Raw genomic sequence first — 19,563 nt, 5'->3', positions numbered from 1 at the left:
GGTCCTTGTCCACTTTTACAAGATGCTCCATGGCCTCACCCCATTCTGCCTCTGCAGCCGCCTCCAGGCCTATGTGTTAGCTTGGTGGCAGAGGCTTCAGTTACGGTCCCACAAAGTTAGAAACTGTCCCCAAACTCCTCCGGTGTTGTTGCCTCTCTGAAGCCTCAACTCTTTGACTAGACTTTCAGTCACCCTAACTATTACCTAACACCCGTGTCTACTTTTGTTCTTGTGAAGCACCTTGAGATGTTTAGCTATGTTGAAATGTGCAGTATCAATGTAAATTGGTGCCATTGCTCCTCCTATATTTGACCTGGGAATCGTTTCCACATAGAAAAGCATTTGCACTGCTTTAACAGGACAGGAGACTTCACCAAAAAACTGAGCTATTAATGATTGGCAGTGTAGGTAGGGGATGCAGTCCTGGGGCCTCGATTATTTACAATCCACATCAATGGTTTGGATGAAGGGACTGAATGTCATGGTAGCTAAATTTGCTGATGACACCAAGTTGTCAAGAAGAAGTAAAGAGTCGACAAAGGGATATAGGTTGAGTGAGTGGACAAAACTTTGGCAGGAAGAATAGCAAAGCAGAAAATAGGGAGAGATTGCAGAACTTGGCGGTACAGAAGGATCTGGCTGCCCTGGTACATGAATCACAAAAAGTTGGCATGCTGGTACAGCAAGTGATTGGGAGGGCAAATGGAATATTGGTGTTTATTGCAAGGGGAATGGAATATAAAAGTAGGGGAATTTTATTTCAGCTGTCCAGGGCCTTGGTGAGACAACATCTGGGATACTGTATACAGTTTTGGTCTCCCTATTTGAAAAAAGATATAATTGTGTTAGAAGCAGTTCCGAGAAGGTTCACTTGACTCATCCTGGGATGAGGAGCTTGTCTTATGCAGAAAGGTTGGACAGTTTGGGCCTATACACATTGAAGTTTAGAAGAATGAGAGGTGATTTTATTGAAACATCAGATCCTGAGGGGACTTGATAGGGTGGATACCCGGAGGATGTTTGCTGTTGTCGGGGAGACTAGAACTAGGGGACACAGTTTTGAAATACAGGGTCTCCCTTTTTAAGACAGATGGGTGGCACGGTGGCACAGTGGTTAGCACTGCTGCTTCACAGCTCCAGGGACCTGGATTCGATTCCCGGCTTGGGTCACTGTCTGTGTGGAGTTTGCACATTTTCCTCGTGTCTGCGTGAGTTTCCTCCGGGTGCTCCGGTTTCCTCCCACAGTCCAAAGATGTGCAGGTTAGGTTGATTGGCCATCCTAAAATTGCCCTTAGTGTCCTGGGATGCGTAGGTTAGAGGGGTTAGTGGGTAAATATGTAGGGATATGGGGGTAGGGCCTGGGTGGGATTGTGGTCAGTGCAGACTCGATGGGCCGAATGGCCTCTTTCTGTGCTGTAGGGATTCTAAGATGAGAGCTTTTTTTTTGCTCAGAGGGTTGTCTGTGGAATTCTCTTCCGAAAACAGTGTCGGTTGAGTCATTGAATTTATTCAAGACTGAGTTAGATTTTATGGGGCAGACAGGAAGGTGGAATTGAGACTATAATCAGTTCAACCATTATCTTATCAAATGGCAGAGCAGGCTCAAAGGGCCGAATGGCCTCCTGATCTTAAGTCCAATGTTTAAATGTGGATGTTGCAACAGTTTAGCAACGTTGTTATCTTAGATATGCCTTTTGCATCGTGTTGTGATTTTTGTTTTTGCCTGCTTCCCTTGCCATTGTTGTTCTCTGTACGTGTGTGTGGCAATATGCAGGCGTTTCTTGCTTTCTTTCCACACCAGAGGCAGAATAATTGGGTAGCTGATCAGGAAACAGCAGCCACACTCTAGCTTCACATGGGGACAATTAGCGAGAAATCAGTTTGAGACAATTGAGCAAATAACCCACAGTGACAATGCATTGACTCATTAATCTGTTGAGTAACTTCATGTACTGTTCTGTTTGAAGTGAAAAAAATGTGTCGAATGAATAGTGGTATAGAATGACAATACTGCTCAATGACGGCACCAGTGAAGGAACAAAAAAGGAATCATATGATGAGTAGGCAGGGCAGATATCTCTCAATTTGAGACTTTTCATTATTCTGTGCTTTTTCCAATTTTCTTCATTTTCCTGGAATTGCTGACTCTGAATGTTGTTGGCCCTCTGACACCTCATCCAAATGACCATTCATCACATGCATGAGGCTAGATATTGAGTGAGAGCAGCTATTCAACTGAAGGTGGCATTACAGCTGAACTCAATCTGTCCTCACCTGATGGGTGCACAGTTTCAGCAGGAATTTTAGGCTAACAATCAAAAGCCCAGCCTGTCTCGACAGCTCTAAGCTACCGGACACAATTGGAGCACCACCATAATCATTTTAGCTGAGATAAATATATCACAAACCAAGGATTGAACTTGGAATCTTGCTGGTCTGTGTGGCTCCTCTTCATCAAAAGGATTTGCCAGAATATTGTGAATACTTAAATGTGAATACTGTTTGGATATCAGATGCTCATCAGATCAACTCGGGAGAGACCCAGTGGAGAAGCCTTTGTGTTAAATAGCCTGCTCACATTCCGTCCATACTCAACAGTCAACCGCTGCCTAGTTGATAACACTTTTCCCTGCGAGTCACAAGGTTCTGGGTTCATGTTCCACTCCTATATTTGAGGGAAGAAGAGCAGGGGAGTCCTTCCTAGTGTCCTGGCCAATATTTATTCCTCAATCGATGTCACATAAAACAGATGATCTGGTCATTATCACATCACCGGTTATGGGAGCTTACTGTCTGTTGCATGCCCTACGTACAGTGACCAACTTAAAGTACCTCATTGGCTATAAAACGCTTTGTGACGTCTGATGGTCATGAAAAGTGCTATATAAATGCAAGTTTTTTTCCACACACACGATGAATAACCAATTGAACAAAGTCTGAAAGTTCTGTGCATCAACCTGATCTGCCATTTAGTAAGATCGTGGCTGATCTGATTGTGCGCTTAACTCCACTTTCCTGATGGCACTCCATAACCCCTGATGACTCGACTCCCTTGTCAATCAAAAATCTGTCTAACTCCACCTTGAATATAGTCAATGACCCAGCCGCCAATACCTCTGGGGGAAAAGAATTGCAAAGACTAGCAACCCTTTGGAAGGATCTTAAATGGGGGACCCTTTATTTAAAAACTGTGCCCCCTTGTTCAAGATTCTCTGCTCCTGCTCCTCCCCCCCAATGAGGGGAAACATTCTCTCAGCATCTATGCTGTCAAGCCCTCTCAGAATCTTTTATGCTTCAATAAGGTCAGCTCTCATTGTTCAAATGGGCCCAACTTGCTCAACCTTCTTCATAAGAACAACCCCTTCATCCAAGGAATCAACCAAGGTGAACATTCTCTCCATTTAATGCAACTGTATCCCTCCGGAAGTGAGGAGACCAAAACTGTAAACAATACTTTAGATGTGGTCTCACCAATGCCCTGAACAGTAGTAACAAGTTTCTGAAGTTGAGATTCCATCCCCCTTGTAATAAAGGCCAAAGGAGGGAGGGAAAATTGGAGAGAACGGAAAATAAGTGCAACTGGATATCAGTTCACTGAACGAGAGTGCAAACTTGCTCTACCACATGGTGTGCTGGCTCGAATAGTTGATGCATTTTTTTTCCCTGGCAGTTTATTTGTACCATAAGCCACTGATGAACTATTTATTGACTCACTAACCGGTGTGGTTTGAAACTTGATAAACAACTCGTGATGGTGGCTTGATAAAACAATCCACCTTGTTGTTAGGGCTGCACCAACACACATTCCAATGCTACTTACAGTTAAACCTTTATAAAAAAACCTTTGCAGAGGGTGTTTGCCAGTGGGGAAAAAACAAAAAAAAGGTTTGCTGTTCCGTAAATAAGTCAACAATGGAACTTTTGCATCTGAATGGTGACTAAAAATTCATTTTGTATCTGTTTGCGGGGACAGAGACGGGAGGGGTATGTTAAAGGTTGAAACACTCTTTCTACCTAGTGTCAGCAACAAGTACTCTCCCATTAAGGTAGTGTCAGCATCATCAGTGTAAAGCTTTGTTTTACTTCTCCCAATAATGGGCTTCAGCTCCCATCCCAACAAAATGCCTTGGGGTGAATCTACTTGTACACACCCATAGTTATGGACTGCCTGAGGGAGATTACCAATTACTGCTGAATTAGGTCCACTATGGCCCATACCTATTATAGTGTGGGTTGAGGCTGCCCCCTTGAACCGATTTCATCTACGACCCTTACAGCGGAGAGATTTCTGTTTATCAAGGCCCAGCCATCAGTGAAAAGGCAGTGAGACTACAATGGGACAATAGAAATTCTGATTGATACTGATCATCTAAGAATGCCTAACACCTTATCCCAAGTTCTTGCCTATGCTAGAATGCCTACATTCAAATAATACAGACCGGAATTCGGTCTGAGATAGTTGAACAGTCGGTCACACAAGAGCAGTGATGATTGTGAAACAAAAACAAAATGCTGCAAATCTCAGCAGGTCTGACAGCATCTGGGGAGAAAGAATAGAGCTATTGTTACGAGTCTGGATGACTCTTCACCAAATCACATAGTGACATTAGGGCAGATGACCAAAAGCTTGGTCAAAGAGGTACATTTTAAATAGGAAAGTAGGGTAGAGAGGTTTAGGGAGGGAATTCCAGAGTTTAGGGTCTGGAGGCAGCTAAACGCACAACTGCCAATGATGGAATGATTAAATGCTCAAGGGGCCAAAATTGGAGTGCAGTGATCTCGGAGGGTTGTAGGAAGTTACAGAGATGGGGAGCGGTGAGGCCATGCGTGAGTGCTGACAGTGACATGTTATAGGTTAATATCAGCCTCATGTCCACACTTGCACTTCCAGTGGGTATTGCTGGATAGCAAACAAGGTGAGGAAGTGTGTTGAATTTTCCCCTCCCTAATCCAAAAGCAGAGAGTCGAGTTGGTGCATCCCCACCACTGACCTGGCTGGCCCCATCTATGTGGCTTAATTACTCACTGGATAAACCCACTGGCTATAGAGGGGTAAACAGAAACATTTTCCTGAAAAGTGGCAGAGCAACATGTTTTGAGTGGTCAAAATAATTCTGTAAGCAAATGGTTTGCATTTTCTGAGCAACTTACAATGGTCTGTTGAATCCCATAACACTTCAGCCACTCTCATTATTTTCTATATTTATATGTTGATATGCAGTGTGTGAAAGAGATCAGTTTCATGCTGTCTGGTACTTACCTGTTTATTAAAATTACTGCTTTTCCCCCTCCACAATGGAACACTCAATTCCTGATAATTCAGTGATTGCATTTTGAACTATGTGGACTTCAACAGTCTGTGCAGTTTGCACATTCTTCCGTGTCTGCGTGGATTTCCTCCCACAGTCCAAAGATGTGCAGGTTAGGTGGATTGACCGTAGTGAATTGCCCCTTAGTGTCCCAAGATATGTAGGTGAAGGGGATTAGTGGGGTAAATACGTGGGGTTACGGGGTAAGCCTGGGTGAGAGTCAGTGCAGACTCGATGGGCTGAATGGCCGCCTTCTGCACTGTAGGGATTCTATGAGTAACTAAGTACCCCGTCCCTGACTATCCTTTGCATTTTCTTTAAAAATAGAATCTGAAAAGACAAATTCTTCAGCATAATCTCTAGTTACCTTGATATAACACGCAGCCTATCACCAAGGGCGGCACGGTGGCACAGTGGTTGGCTCTGCTGCCTCACAGCGCCAGGGACCTGGGTTTGATTCCTGGCTTGGGTCACTGTCTGTGTGGAGTTTGCACGTTCTCCCCATGTCTGTGTGGGTTTCCTCCAGGTGCTCCGGTTTTCCCTCTCAGTCCAAAGATGTGCTGGTTAGGTTGAATGGCCATGCTAAATTGCCCCTTTAGTGTCAGGGAGTTAATAGGGTAAATAAGTAGGGTTATGGGGATAGGGCCTAGGTGGGATTGTGGTCGGTGCAGACTCGATGGGCCAAATGGCCTCCTTCTGCACTGTAGGGATTCTATGAAGGGTTGGGGGAGGACACCAGGTCAAAACGATGAAACATGCACTTTTTTATTTAGGAAAGTCAATCTTTTTTAACATAGAACTTATAGCACGGACACAGGCCATTTGCCCCAACTAGTCTATTCTGGTGTTTATGATCTACATGAGCCTCTTCCCTTCTTCTAAAGTATCCTATTGCTTTCTCCCTGATGTGTTTATCCAGCTTCTCCTTAAATGTATTGATGCTATTCACCTCAAATGGGAGCGAGTTTCACATCATCACCGGTCTCTGGGTAAAAGAAATTTCTCCTGAACTCTATTGGATTTATTAATGACTATTTTATATTTATGGCTCTCTAGATCTCAGGTTTCCCTCGCAATGGCTGGAATTTCTTTGTCTTGCGTTTTTTGTTAGATTGAACAGGCTGGGGCTCTTGTCTCTAGAAAAGATAAGACCGAGGGTTGACTTGATAGAAGTCTTTAAAATTGTGGAAGGGTTTCATACGGTAGACATGGAGAAGACATTGGCCGAAAAGTGGGTTTTCCTACAGTGGGGCCGGAGGGCTATTGAAATCTCTGTTTATATCAGCAGAACTGGAAGATCCCGCTGGCATGAAGGGCTGGAAAATTTCCGCCAATGTCTTCTTGTGTCTACTGTATGAAACCCTTCCACAACTTTAAAGACTACTATCAGGCACTCCTCAGTCTTCTCTTTCCAAGGGACAAGAGCCCCAACCTGTTCAATCTAACAAATGCATAAGACAAAGATGATAAAAGGAAGCCTCTGCTGAAGGAATGTGGTAATTTTACATAAACACAACTTAGTCACAGGCACAAGGAAAGTTAATTGTTTATGTCATATGGAGTTAGATTTAATGATGCACATCTAGTTCACAATGATGCATATCATGTTCAAACACATAGATTTGGAGTACACAAGAAGTTTAGAAGGTAATTTGTTCAATGAATGTAGAATAGGTTAATTTAACCCATTCACTGCAAAATTTATTGCGATATTGGACAGTGGATGGGCACTGAAGTTGTGTGGGGCAGGAAGATGCAGCACGTGGCCACATCTAGTGATGGTCGATGCAAAACCTACACGAATCACATTGTCACCCCTTTCTCTTCTTTAGTGAGCCTGTATGCAATGACTTTCTCAATACATCTGCAATGCCATTGTGTAAATATGTACTGAAGGTCACTCCGGATCTTGAATTCTGGGCAAAGGGGGCTTGGCTCTTTGATAATATGAATATAGTTGTTTCTGAACTTTTGATCACACAGCTTGTGAAACCCAGAAAGACAGTAATGAGTGTGTCTGTCATGTTTCTATCAAGGGATATGGGGGGAAGGCACGATCAAGATACTGAATTTGATGATCAGCCATGATCAAAATGAATGGTAGAGCAGGCTGGAAAGGCCGAATGGCCTACTCCTGCTTTTGTTTTCTATGTTTCTACGTTTGTATACAGTGATGCTTCAGTGCTTGGTTTCCGTGGCATTTGAAGGCTTCGACACTTGAGTGCACTAAGTGTGTGCTGCATCCATGGTTACTGATACGAAAGGTCTCAAGCTCTGTAATGCCACTGAAGATCTGACTTCTTCTGGATCTTAAAACCTGCCACTGAATTTTGCACTCTTATAGATGTGCAGAGCCTGTTCTATTGGCTGTTTCACGTTATAATGCACACCTCCAGTTTGCCTGTGTAAAAGCTATGGATGTCCATAAAACCATGATCTCTTGTGGGCCTCCAGATGGAGTGGTGGGAGAATCACCCAATGCTCTTGCTTTCTCTATATCTCCTGGAATACTTCAGCCTTTAATGTTTCATCAACTTTGGGAAAGGTAAATCATGGAGCACGAGAAAGCAAGATAGAAAATTAATAATATCTTAAAATTTACCCATGAAAATGAGGCCCGGCTGATTGAGTAGGTGGATGTGTGTGTTGTTTTGCCAAGGAAGTCTCCGGTTTCTCTGCCGAGGTCACTGATCCCAATCATTGTTGCATTTGAAGGGCTAAAGGTGGCTTCAGCCTCCCTGGACAAGGGAGAAAAAAATTCAACCAGGGTCTCAGGATGTGATCACCGGACAGTAAGTCCTTCAAGAAAATGCACACGTGAGCAGCCACTGTGGATGGGTTTATTCAGACATCATGTTTGCCTTCGTCAAGCAATCCACTGAGACTCGGTTCCCGTGATCACGTGAAAAGAGCGGTCACTTGGACAAGTGCTGAGGGGTTGCAGTCATGTTGCAATCCACATCTTGGCTTGAATTGGCACCTTTCAGGAGGAAGGAGGGGGGGGGGGGGGTTATCTGGGGAGGCGGAGGAGTGGGGGGTGGGGAGAGAGAGAGAAAAAAACCCCAACACTGCACCTACTGTACTTGGCAGCTCAAACACAGCAACAAGCTATTTACACATGCAGCCGCCAGGTCTGAGTGCTGATCCTTGCTGGACTCAAACCCACAGAGCTGCTGTCATTTGCATGATGTGGCCTGGCTGTGTTCTACAGAAAAAAAGAGTTTGTGTTGGTGCAGGCAGGTTTTGCAGTTGCCGGACTTGTTCATCCAGTCCAGATTTGGTGCCAATGACATCAGATATTACTGTAAATAAATAGGAAAAACAGCCAGGAGGACTGGCAAACAGAACGAAAACAAAGAAAATATTCAAGGCTCGTCAAACCAGACTTTGTACACACTGATCACTTTGCCCATCCACACCCTCCCAGCTGCACCCCCATGCCCCCACCCACGCAAGATGGAACACTAAGCTGTCAACTAGAGGTCTCAATGGCTATGGAAACTTGCAGGTGGCTTATCCATCTAGATCTTAAAAGGCGAGCCCAATAAAGGAGACAATTGCAAAGAGAAAGCCACAGTAATCTGTGTGTTACAAAAGCTATGATGGTTCTATTATGGCTGGTATATAATGTGCAGTATCACTCAAACAGATTATACATTTCTAGGTTCCCGATGTGAGATTGTGTTTGCCAAGAATATCAAATTGCAAGGCTCCACCTGCTCCAAGCAGCTGTGATTTCTGGGCAGGTGTTATGAAAATGTTCACGCAGTCCCTGTTGGTTCCTTCAATCTCAGTAACCTGTAAAAGTAAGTGCTTCTGGGTTCCAAAGCTCATAAATGTAGGTTCTGAAGAAGGAAAATATCATCTTCAGGGCCCAACAAGGCTGAAGAGGCGATGGCCTAGTGGTATTATCACTAGACTATTAATCCAGAAATTCAGCTAATGTTTTGGGGACCTGGGTTCGAATCCCACCACAGCAGGTGGTGGAATTTGAATTCAATAAAAAAAATCTGGAATTAAGAATCTACGGATCACCGTGAAACTATTGTCGATTGTCGGAAAAACCCATCTGGTTCACTAATGTCCTTTAGGGAAGGAAATCTGCCATCCTTACGTGGTCTGGCCTACTTGTGACTCCAGAGACACAGCAATGTGGTTGACTCTCAACTGCAACTAGGAATGGGCAACAAATACTAGCCAGCCAGCGACACCAATGTCCCACGAATGAGTAAAAAAAAAGAGCTGTTCTTTTGAGACAGGACATTGCAGGGGTTACGGACATTGATCAGTTTTCAGATGGAGGGTCAAACTTAACCTAGGAAGCCCCAGGTTTGATTCCTCGTCTGTGGTGTATTAACTAATCTCAACTGGTGTAGGAGGTGAGGCAGTTACAATTGAGCTTCGAGCATTAAAAAAACACTCTGCTCAACTTCTTGTTCCTGATTTGTGTGCAGTGGAAAGTGGGGCATGTGTGATGATGAGTGAGTGAGGATAAGAACATGCTCAATTGTGATGCCCCTCCAGCTGAATAGCCCGATGAGGTTCACAATCCAGACTCCAGCATGAAGATGAACCAACTGTGCAAAGAACTGGAGCTTCTGGAAATGTACTCAGGCATGGGTTCGTGTTTCCAGGATAGGTGTCTGGGGCGGGGTGGGAGACTAAATGATAACATATAGGACAAAAACACTATTTTAGATTTATACTTGGGGATAGGCAACAAATGCTGGCCTAGTCAGCGATACCCATATCCCGTAAATGAATTTAAAAAATATTGCTCTTAGTGGAGAGCCAAGAGCCAAAGAAAGAGGTATTAGGTGGGGTGAGCAAAAGTTTGGTCATGGATAACTTTCAAAGGGGTTTTCAAGGCAAAGAAAGGTGAAGAGGTTTAGGGAGGGAATTTCCAAGTGTAGAGACAAAATGACAAAGTCACAGTGAGAATGGTGAAGTGAAGGTAAGGTGGAATGCACATGAGGCTAGAGTGCAAGAAATGGAGGGCTGGAGGAGTTAGGGAGGGGTGAGGCCATGAAGGCCTTTAAAAGCAAGGGGCTGAATGGCCGATTCCTGTGAAGGTGAGGATGGGACTTCAGGAAAGGTTAGTAATAGAGGAAAGAAAGTGGAGGTGAGAAGAGTTATCTTTACTTTCCAGAATAATCCTGGAGTACGCAGCAGTTTCTGCAGCAGTATGTGTGGGCCGATATAGCACGGGATGTGGTCCAGGCACATCTGGTGATGAATGGTTAAAGCAGTCATGCACCAGATACATTCATCGTCTTGGACTTGAAGGAGCGAAGGTGGAGGAAGGACCATGATGCGAGAGAGTGAAGATTCTGTTGAGGACGGGCATCAAAAAGTGGAGATAGTGCCCTGGTCAATGGGCCCAATCAATCAAGTGGCACATGTATAATTTGCACAGCCATAGATGCCCCATTTATTCTTTGCTGCTTGAGGCAAATAGTTATTGTTAAATTATCCAAAGCCACTTTTACACCAGTGACTGTTTAGTTTGGATTCTGAGAGATCACCACCTGTGAACTGGCTCCTGACATCTGCATTGCTAAATTTGTCTTTTAATCTTGGTGGCAGCTTTGTCAATGATTCTGTTGCCAGGGAAGAGAACCAGGTTTAGAAAAATGCTGTTGCCAGCTCTCAATCTCCTGGAGTCCAAATTAAACAAGGGGCAGTATAAAGGCACTATAATATCGCAGGAGCCCCATGTTGGAGACGCCGGCTTCCTACAGTGAGGGCCTCCTGCAACCAACTCCAAGCCAAATGTAAAACTGCTGGGACCTGTTAAAGGCAGCTGCTGGGAAGTCCAGAACTGAACAACCTGCCTGTATAAAAACTGTTCAAGGAAAGTTGCTGAAGCCCTCGCTGATCCTCCCAAAGACCAGGAGAAAAAGTAACCCTGTTCACCCCAACTTGTTGCATTCCAGACGGCATTCCCAGTAAGATTGGAGCCACATTGCTCTATGGAGTTTTATCTCTGACTATTTATCCTTGTCCCTTCAATATATATTTCTTTAAAGGGAGCTAATGAATGTAGCAGTAAATGTTTCTGGTGGGAGTCTGTTTTAAATATTTGCCACTTTGGGGAGTTGCGGGAATTTTTCTTTGATCTGTTCACATGTACATTTATCTGCACTATTTTTAGACCCAAATGTTGACCCTTCATAGAATGTAGAACATAGAACAGTACAGCACAGAACAGGCCCTTCGGCCCACGATGTTGTGCCGAGCTTTATCTGAAACCAAGATCAAGCTATCCCACTCCCGATCATCCTGGTGTGCTCCATGTGCATTTCCAATAACCGCCTAAATGTTCCTAAAGTGTCTGACTCCACTATCACTGCAGGCAGTCCATTCCACACCCCAACCACTCTCTGAGTAAAGAACCTACCTCTGATATCCTTCCTATATCTCCCACTACGAACCCTATAGTTATGCCTTGTAATAGCTCCATCCACCCGAGGAAATAGTCTTTGAACGTTCACTCTATCCATCCCCTTCATCATTTTATAAACCTCTATTAAGTCTCCCCTCAGCCTCCTCCGCTCCAGAGGAACAGCCCTAGCTCCCTCAACCTTTCCTCATAAGACCTACCCTCCAAACCAGGCAGCATCCTGGTAAATCTCCTCTGCACTCTTTCCAGCGCTTCCACATCCTTCTTATAGTGAGGTGACCAGAACTGCACACAATATTCCAAATGTGGTCTCACCAAGGTCCTGTACAGTTGCAGCATAACCCCACGGCTCTTAAACTCCAACCCCCTGTTAATAAAAGCTAACACACTATAGGCCTTCTTCACAGCTCTATCCACTTGAGTGGCAACCTTTAGAGATCTGTGGATATGGACCCCAAGATCTCTCTGTTCCTCCACAGTCTTCAGAACCCTACCTTTGACCCTGTAGTCCACATTTAAATTAGTCCTACCAAAATGAATCACCTCACATTTATCAGGGTTAAACTCCATTTGCCATTTTTCAGCCCAGCTTTGCATCCTATCTATGTCTCTTTGCAGCCTACAACAGCCCTCCACCTCATCCACTACTCCACCAATCTTGGTGTCATCAGCAAATTTACTGATCCACCCTTCAGCCCCCTCTTCTAAGTCATTAATAAAAATCACAAAGAGCAGAGGACCAAGCACTGATCCCTGTGGCACTCCGCTAGCAACCTGCCTCCAATCCGAAAATTTTCCATCCACCACCACCCTCTGTCTTCGATCAGGCAGCCAGTTACCTATCCAATCGGCCAACTTTCCCTCTATCCCACACCTCCTCACTTTCATCATAAGCTGACCATGGGGGACCTTATCAAACGCCTTACTAAAATCCATGTATATGACATCAACTGCCCTACCTTCATCAACACTTCATCCAGTCTTCTCCTCCACTGAGAACACACGAAAATCCTTGTTCAGAAGTCTTACTTGCCTTTTGAGATGCTCCATAGCTGTTTTTACACTGCATTCAGACTATAGGAGACAGGTGTCTATTGTAATCTTAAATCCAGTTCCCCTATTCAGAGCGTTATGGGTTTCACTGGTATAAGAGAACTAGGTTTAGCAGTATTTCCCTTGTGTGTCAGGATAACGGTGCTAACAATGAAGGGAACACAAGTGGACAAGTAGATGGGTGCATTGATAACTCTGCCAGCTGAAATATGGCAAATATTGTGTCTCCTCACAAGTCTCACATTGCCATGTTTCTGGGGGGATTTTTCTCCTATTGATCCTAGCATCTCTCAACTTGTCTCAACACAGGCACAGCATTGAGGTTCCAATTACTTCATTTCTTCTCTGACTTCTGTCTCAGTGCTCCGGGTTTGCCAAGAAACGATGACTAAGTTGCATTGCTTCAAGTATGTCCTTGAATTGTTATTCTGCAAGAGAAATCACCTTCAGGACTGGAGTCGAAAGTTGGAAATAAAATAACGATTGGGGTGGAGGTGAGGGGACAGAGGAGAAATGAATCCACCACAAGCTTTACTTCAACACCATGAGAGAATCCACCACAAGATTGACCTCCACATGCATTGATGCCTGATACATTTTACTGTGTCATGCCAATCTGGAATAGCGCAGTCTCTTTTATCAGTGGCCACCAGATCTTGGTTTTTGATAATTGTGTAGGCGGAACAGTCTGGGACCTATGCGATGCATTCACAGGCAACATCAGTGCCATGTTGTTGGCCAACAGTAAGTGAAGGTGCAATAGGGCAGCACGGTGGCACAGTGGTTAGCACTGCTGCCTCACAGCGCCAGAGACCCAGGTTCAATTCCCAGCTTGGGTCCTGTCTGTGTGGAGTTAGCACGTTCTCCCCGTGTCTGCATGGGTTTCCTCAGAATTCTCCCGTTGCCTCCCACAGCCCGAAAGATGTGCTGGTTAGGTGCATTGTCCATGCTGAATTCTCCCTCAATGTACCTGAACAGGAGTGTGGCGACTCGGGGATTTTCACAGTAACTTCATTGCAGTGTGAATGTAAGCCTACTTGTGACTAATAAATAAACTTTAAACACCTGGGTCTGCTAATTCTTTCACCTTCCCTGAGAGAAGACAAGTTCCATTAACCCTATCTAATGGTCTGGCTAACAGAGGATGGAAGTCTACTGGCGATGAGTTTGAATCTTGCTCAGGTTCTGGGATATCAAACTCCAGGATCTCCATTTGGAAATCCAGATGTGTACAGCTTGAGGTTGCCAAGCAATTAAAATTGAGCATGCTCACAAGCTCCATATTTCTCCCCCTTTAACCCCCACATTTTTACATCCCTTGGTGCTCACCACCTTCACAATTGTCAACCCGCAGAAAGTTTAACCTTTCCCCAAGGGCACCATGTTCAACATTTTTTTATTGTGAAACTTGTGATAGTATTCTATTGAAGCACTTTTACAAACTAGTGCTGAACCTACTAAATCAGGCGCACAGGGCCATTATTTGTGCTATTTTTCCTTCTATTATCTGTCTGTCATCTGAACTTTGAGCTGTTCCAATCACTGATCCAAGTCCAAGTGATAATGAAAATTGATTTGGTTTATGCCTATAGTTCTGGACTCTCAACCCAAATCAACTAACCCCTGTACACCTGTATCATTGACTTCACTCAGCGCTTTGGAAGGCCTGAATCAGTCCTCCCGACAGTTAATGGCCTAATAATTGTGTTTAATTATATGCAGTTGGAGGGTTGTAATTGGCATTTCACTTGCGTATGTAGAAAGAGACATTTATTGAAAACTGTGCTGTGGTTGAGTTAGGAGGAGTACATTTGTATTGTCTCATTCTGTAAATAAATGTAAGCCCAAGTAAAGATGGACTCCAGTAATATCCTCCAACTGGCTTTCCAGAATAGAATGCTTGCCCCTCCTCCTCCCCACAAAATACAGTCCCTCTCCCCAACAAAAATTATTAATTGACACAATTCTCCTCTTGTATGACAGCTCCTCAAGCCACGAAATGTTGTTTTCAATAGATTTGAAGATCAGGATAATTTTGCTAACCTCCAGTCACCTGATACAGCTCCAGGCTTTGTTGAAGTCTGAAAAATCTTACCCAAAGCCTCACCTATTTCCTCTTTGATTTCCTTGAGGATTCTAGGGTGTGTCCCATCCGGTCCAGGTGTCACAGAAACAATCATTACTGCTAATGTTCCCCAAGAAGACTGTCCCCAAGTCTCCAGTCACACGAGGCAGACAATCACATTGGGCCAGAATTCAATGCTATCAGAAACATTGCAGCGATTTACACTCTTTTTCTTTTAGAAATACACTATTACCTGACATAGTCAGGTGATATACAAGAAAAACAGCAGGGCACACCCTTACATGGAACATGCACACTTCTGCTGAACACCAAGTTTTATGGGCTTTCGTTTTGGTGGGAATGAGATTAATTGTGCCAAAAGGCAGGTCTATACTAGTCCAGAATTTTCAGAGATTTTCACTGTGGTTCAGTGGGTATCTGACAGATTTTTAATTGTGTTATTTTTTGCTCAGCAATGATGCTTTCAAAGTGGTTGAGCTACATTTTAAAATAACTGGGTCACTGCCTCCATGGCTCAGTGGGTGAAAGCCGCTTCCACAGTGTGAACTCATACATCAAAGAAAAATAACAACCCCCCCCCCCCCCCCACCACCCCCAACTGGGATTGGATCTCCTACGCTGCTCTCAGGGCAGCAGTGGTGTGAGGGGAATAGTCAGACAGACCAGCTGCTGTCTGGTAACCACAGTTGGAAGGTGTACGCAAAAGGACAGAATTGGCTTTGGCAGTGATCCCCTCTGTGGTTGAATAGCTTGCATGGTAGTGAGCTGTGGCTTAGTGAGTAGCACTCACACCTCTGAGTTAGAAGGTTGTGGGTTCAAGTCCCAGTCCAGGGAGTTGAGAACAAAAGACTGACTCGCCAGTAGCATTGGGGGTGTGCTAGACTCATATAGGTGCTGATTTTCAGGTGAGATGTGAAACTGAGGCCCCATCTGGGTGTAAAAGATCCACCGCAATATTTTATAGAAAGGCAGGCATGTTCTCCTCAGTGTCCAGGCCAATATTTATCCGTCAACCAACATCATTTTATAAGAACAGATATTTTGGTCATAGCCAATTTGCACACAGCAATCTGATAGTCATATTTCTTTAGTTACAATAGTAACGTAAGAAACAGGGCAGTATAGTCGCACAGTGGTTAGCACTGCTGTCTCACAATGTCAGGGTCCTGGGTTCAATTCCAGCCTTGGGTCACTGTCTGTGTGGAGTTGGCACGTTCTCCCCGTATCTGCGTGGGTTTCCTCTGGGTGCTCCGGTTTCCTCCCACAGTCCAAAGATGTGTAGGTTAGTGGGATTGGCCATGCTAAATTGCCCCTTAGTTTTACAAGAGGTGTAGATAAGGTGGATTGGCCATGGTAAATGTGTGGGGTTACGGGGATGCGGATAAGATACTCTGCCAGAGAATTGGTACAGACTTGATGGGCTGAATGGTCTTCTTTTGCACTGTAGGGATTCTATGAACAGTGACTATAATTCAAAAGTAATTAATTGGTTGTAAAGTGTTTTGGGTTGAAAGCATGAAAGGTGCTATGTAAATACACTCATTGACAGTGCTTACAAATGAAGAGTGGGCATTTTGGTAACATGACAGAGGGTGTTCAGAACCCACTCCATGGAACTGGACACCAGCATAAAATGGGAGAAAATTGGAGAATAATGGCACGAGTGGGGAATGCATTTGGATCCTGATTCACTGTTGGCTAAAAGACTGAAAACAAAATGTTGAATGCAACCGTCTCAATGTTCTGTTCCCTGAATGGAATTTTTTCCCATGTGTGCGGTTAACAGCTTTTGTACTTGTGGCTATTTTATGAGCCTGTTCAATCTTTTCTGATAGGTACAATCTCTCAGTTCTAGTATCATTCTAATAAATCTTTTTTGTACCTTGCCCACGCCTCTATTACCTTTGCATACTATGGGACCAGAACTGTGCAAAGTGTACTGTGATCAAATGTTGTTAGAATTCAGTAATTCCCAGGTCTTCTGGAAAATTGCATGAGATAGATTTGATGGTTTTGCCTCCCGCCAACTGCCACTTTAGCAAATGGGGATTGATGTCCTCTCCATGCTGGTGAATAGTACCATAGACACACACAGTGCCAGGTGCCCTGATAGCTCACTGGGTAAATGATACTGAGTGATGCAAACCAGGACACCTCCAGCCTCGATCCCTAAACTAACTGATCTCAACCAGGGTAGTGATAGGAGCAGTATAACTGGCGTAAGTGTCCCTGGGCTCACTTTAGCTCATTGTCTATTGGTCCTGCTGGAAAGTGGGCATGCACAGCTCGTGGGCAAGAACGGAATTGGGGTTTGTATTGATGCGTCCCATTGTTGAAAAGCAGGCTGACGGGTCAGTGCTCAGCTCAAGTGATGAACGGCCACTTGAGACTTATTGGAGGGACTTGAGGAAAGGAGGGCAGAAAGTTTAGAAAAGTCTCCAAGGAAAAATAAAGTTGTTCCCAAGGTCTTCAGTTCTATGCAAGAGTTGTTAGTGTGGTACAGCTGTAAGGTGGTCAAATCTGGGAACTGGCACCACTTCATGTTTTGATTGAAATTCCAGGTAACACAGACAGAAGCAATGTTATCACCACATGCAAATCTACTTTCTCTGTTCTACCCGTAAGTCAAGCCAATAGCATTTACCATGTGTAGTTTCACACTTGATTTCAGATGAGCAGGTGAAACGAGGAGCCAAATTTTGAAATCACAATTCCGCACTTGATTTGCAAGGTTTTCATGCTGTGTCTTGTTTAGGAGGTTGTGGTATTAACCACCTACACATCTGATCATCTTTTATGGACAGGACCTATTGAGATATTGAGTTCGTTCTACCATTTTGTTTGCCATATGATAGCTCTTTATCTTTTTAATCGCAATTTCCTGCCCTCTCTCCTTATCTCGTATCCGTCCATCCCAAGTAAATGTTTTAACTTTGAAACACCTCAATTGACTTGGCATCTAAGGGTTTCCAGGCCAGTGCATTCCGCATTCTCAAGCTCTTTGTGTGAATAGTTTTTTTGTGCATTCATTTTTAACCAGTTCAGCTTGAATTCTAAGATTATTTGCCCTTATTTTGGATTCCCTTGCTTAAGGAACAATCGTTTCCTCTATCAACACTGTCACGTTCTCTTTATTATTGTAAATACCTCAATCACACCTTCGCCTCCTCAGCTTCAGGAAATATAAACCAAATTCACCCAATTTCCTATTGTGATTTTTCATCGGGGGGGAAGATTGGGGGAGATGGAGGTGGCATAGTGGTATTGTTGCACGACTAGTGATTGAGATACCCAGGGTCATGATCTGGGGACTTGGGTTCGAATCCCACCACAGCAGATGGTGAAATTTGAATTCAATAGAAATCTGGAATTAAAAGTTAAATGATGACCATGAAACCATTGTCGATTGTCATAAAAACCCATCTGGTTCGCGAATGGCCTTGAGGCAGATTTCATTCCCTTGCCTGGTCTGGCCTACATGTGACTCCAGATCCACAGCAATGTTGTTGACTCTTAAATGCCCTGAGGGATTGGCAATAAATGCTGGCCCAGTCAGTGACACCCACATCCCATGAACGGATGTAAAAAAACATGCAAAGGTCAAATTACCTGGAGAGATTATCCAAACTAGAATTGTCTTCCCAGGAATTTAGAGGGTTCAGGGATTAGTTAATTGAAATTTTCAAGATATTAAGGGGAACCGTTGAGTTTAGACAGAGATAATTTCCACCAAGTGGGGAGTACAGGACTGGGGATCATAGCCGAAGCGTTAGAGCCAGACCTTTTGAAGTGAAGTCCAGAAATATTGTTACGCATGAGCATGGCAGACGTTTGGTACCCTCTTCCACAAATGGCAGTTCATGCTGGATCAATTTCTAGATTAAATTGGAGATTGATAGATTTTTGGTTACCAAAGGTAATAAGGGGCATAGGCTGGTTTGTGGAGTTAGGTCACAGGTCAACCATGATCTAAGGAAATTTGGCATGTCTGATACGACTCTCACCAACTTTTACAGATGCACCATAGAAAGCATTCTTTCTGGTTGTATCACAGCTTGGTCTGGCTCCTGCTCTGCCCAAGACCGCAAGGAACTACAAAAGGTCGTGAACGAAGCCCAGTCCATCACTCAAACCAGCCTCCCACCCATTGACTCTGTCTACACTTCCCGTTGCCTCGGAAAAGAGCCAGCATAATTACAGACCCTACCCACCCCGGACATTCTCTCTTCCACCTTCTTCTGTTGAGAAAAAGATACAAAAGTTTGAGGTCACGTACCAATCGACTCAAAAACAGCTTCTTCCCTGCTGCTGTCAGACTTTTGAATGGACCTACCTCGCATTAAGCTGATCTTAACTGAACAGTTGGTCCAGTTCATCCATCAACCTTGTGCTCCCTGACCTACATTGGCTCTTTGTTGAGGAATATCACCTCGATTTTGTTTTCATTTATTCTTTCATAGGATGTGCGCGTCACTAGCTGGCAGGACCAGCATTTGTTGCCCATCCCTAATTGCCCTTGAACTGAGTGGCTTGCTAGGACATTGCACAGGGCAGTTAAGACCCACATTTCTGTGGGTCTGGAGTCACATGTAGGCCAGACCAGGTAAAGATGGCAGTATTCCTTCTCTAAAGGGAGATTAGTGAACCAGATGGGTTTTTCTGACAATCGATGATAGTTGTCATGGTAACCATTACTGAGATTAACTTTTCAT

The 19,563-nt window shown here is 44.2% G+C and overlaps 1 protein-coding gene across 2 annotated transcripts in view; it reads left to right on the top strand.

Annotated features, from left to right (window-relative positions):
* The window catches only part of LOC144482026 (receptor tyrosine-protein kinase erbB-4-like), a 146,678-nt gene that overhangs the window by 50,716 nt on the left and 76,399 nt on the right, over window positions 1-19,563 (top strand). The gene's annotated exons all lie outside the window — the stretch shown is intronic.

The sequence above is a fragment of the Mustelus asterias genome, chromosome X (genome assembly GCF_964213995.1).
Source record: "Mustelus asterias chromosome X, sMusAst1.hap1.1, whole genome shotgun sequence".
NCBI classification, from domain to species: domain Eukaryota; kingdom Metazoa; phylum Chordata; class Chondrichthyes; order Carcharhiniformes; family Triakidae; genus Mustelus; species Mustelus asterias.
Note: the sequence above shows the minus strand (reverse complement) of the source record. Positions and strands in the feature narration are given on the sequence as shown.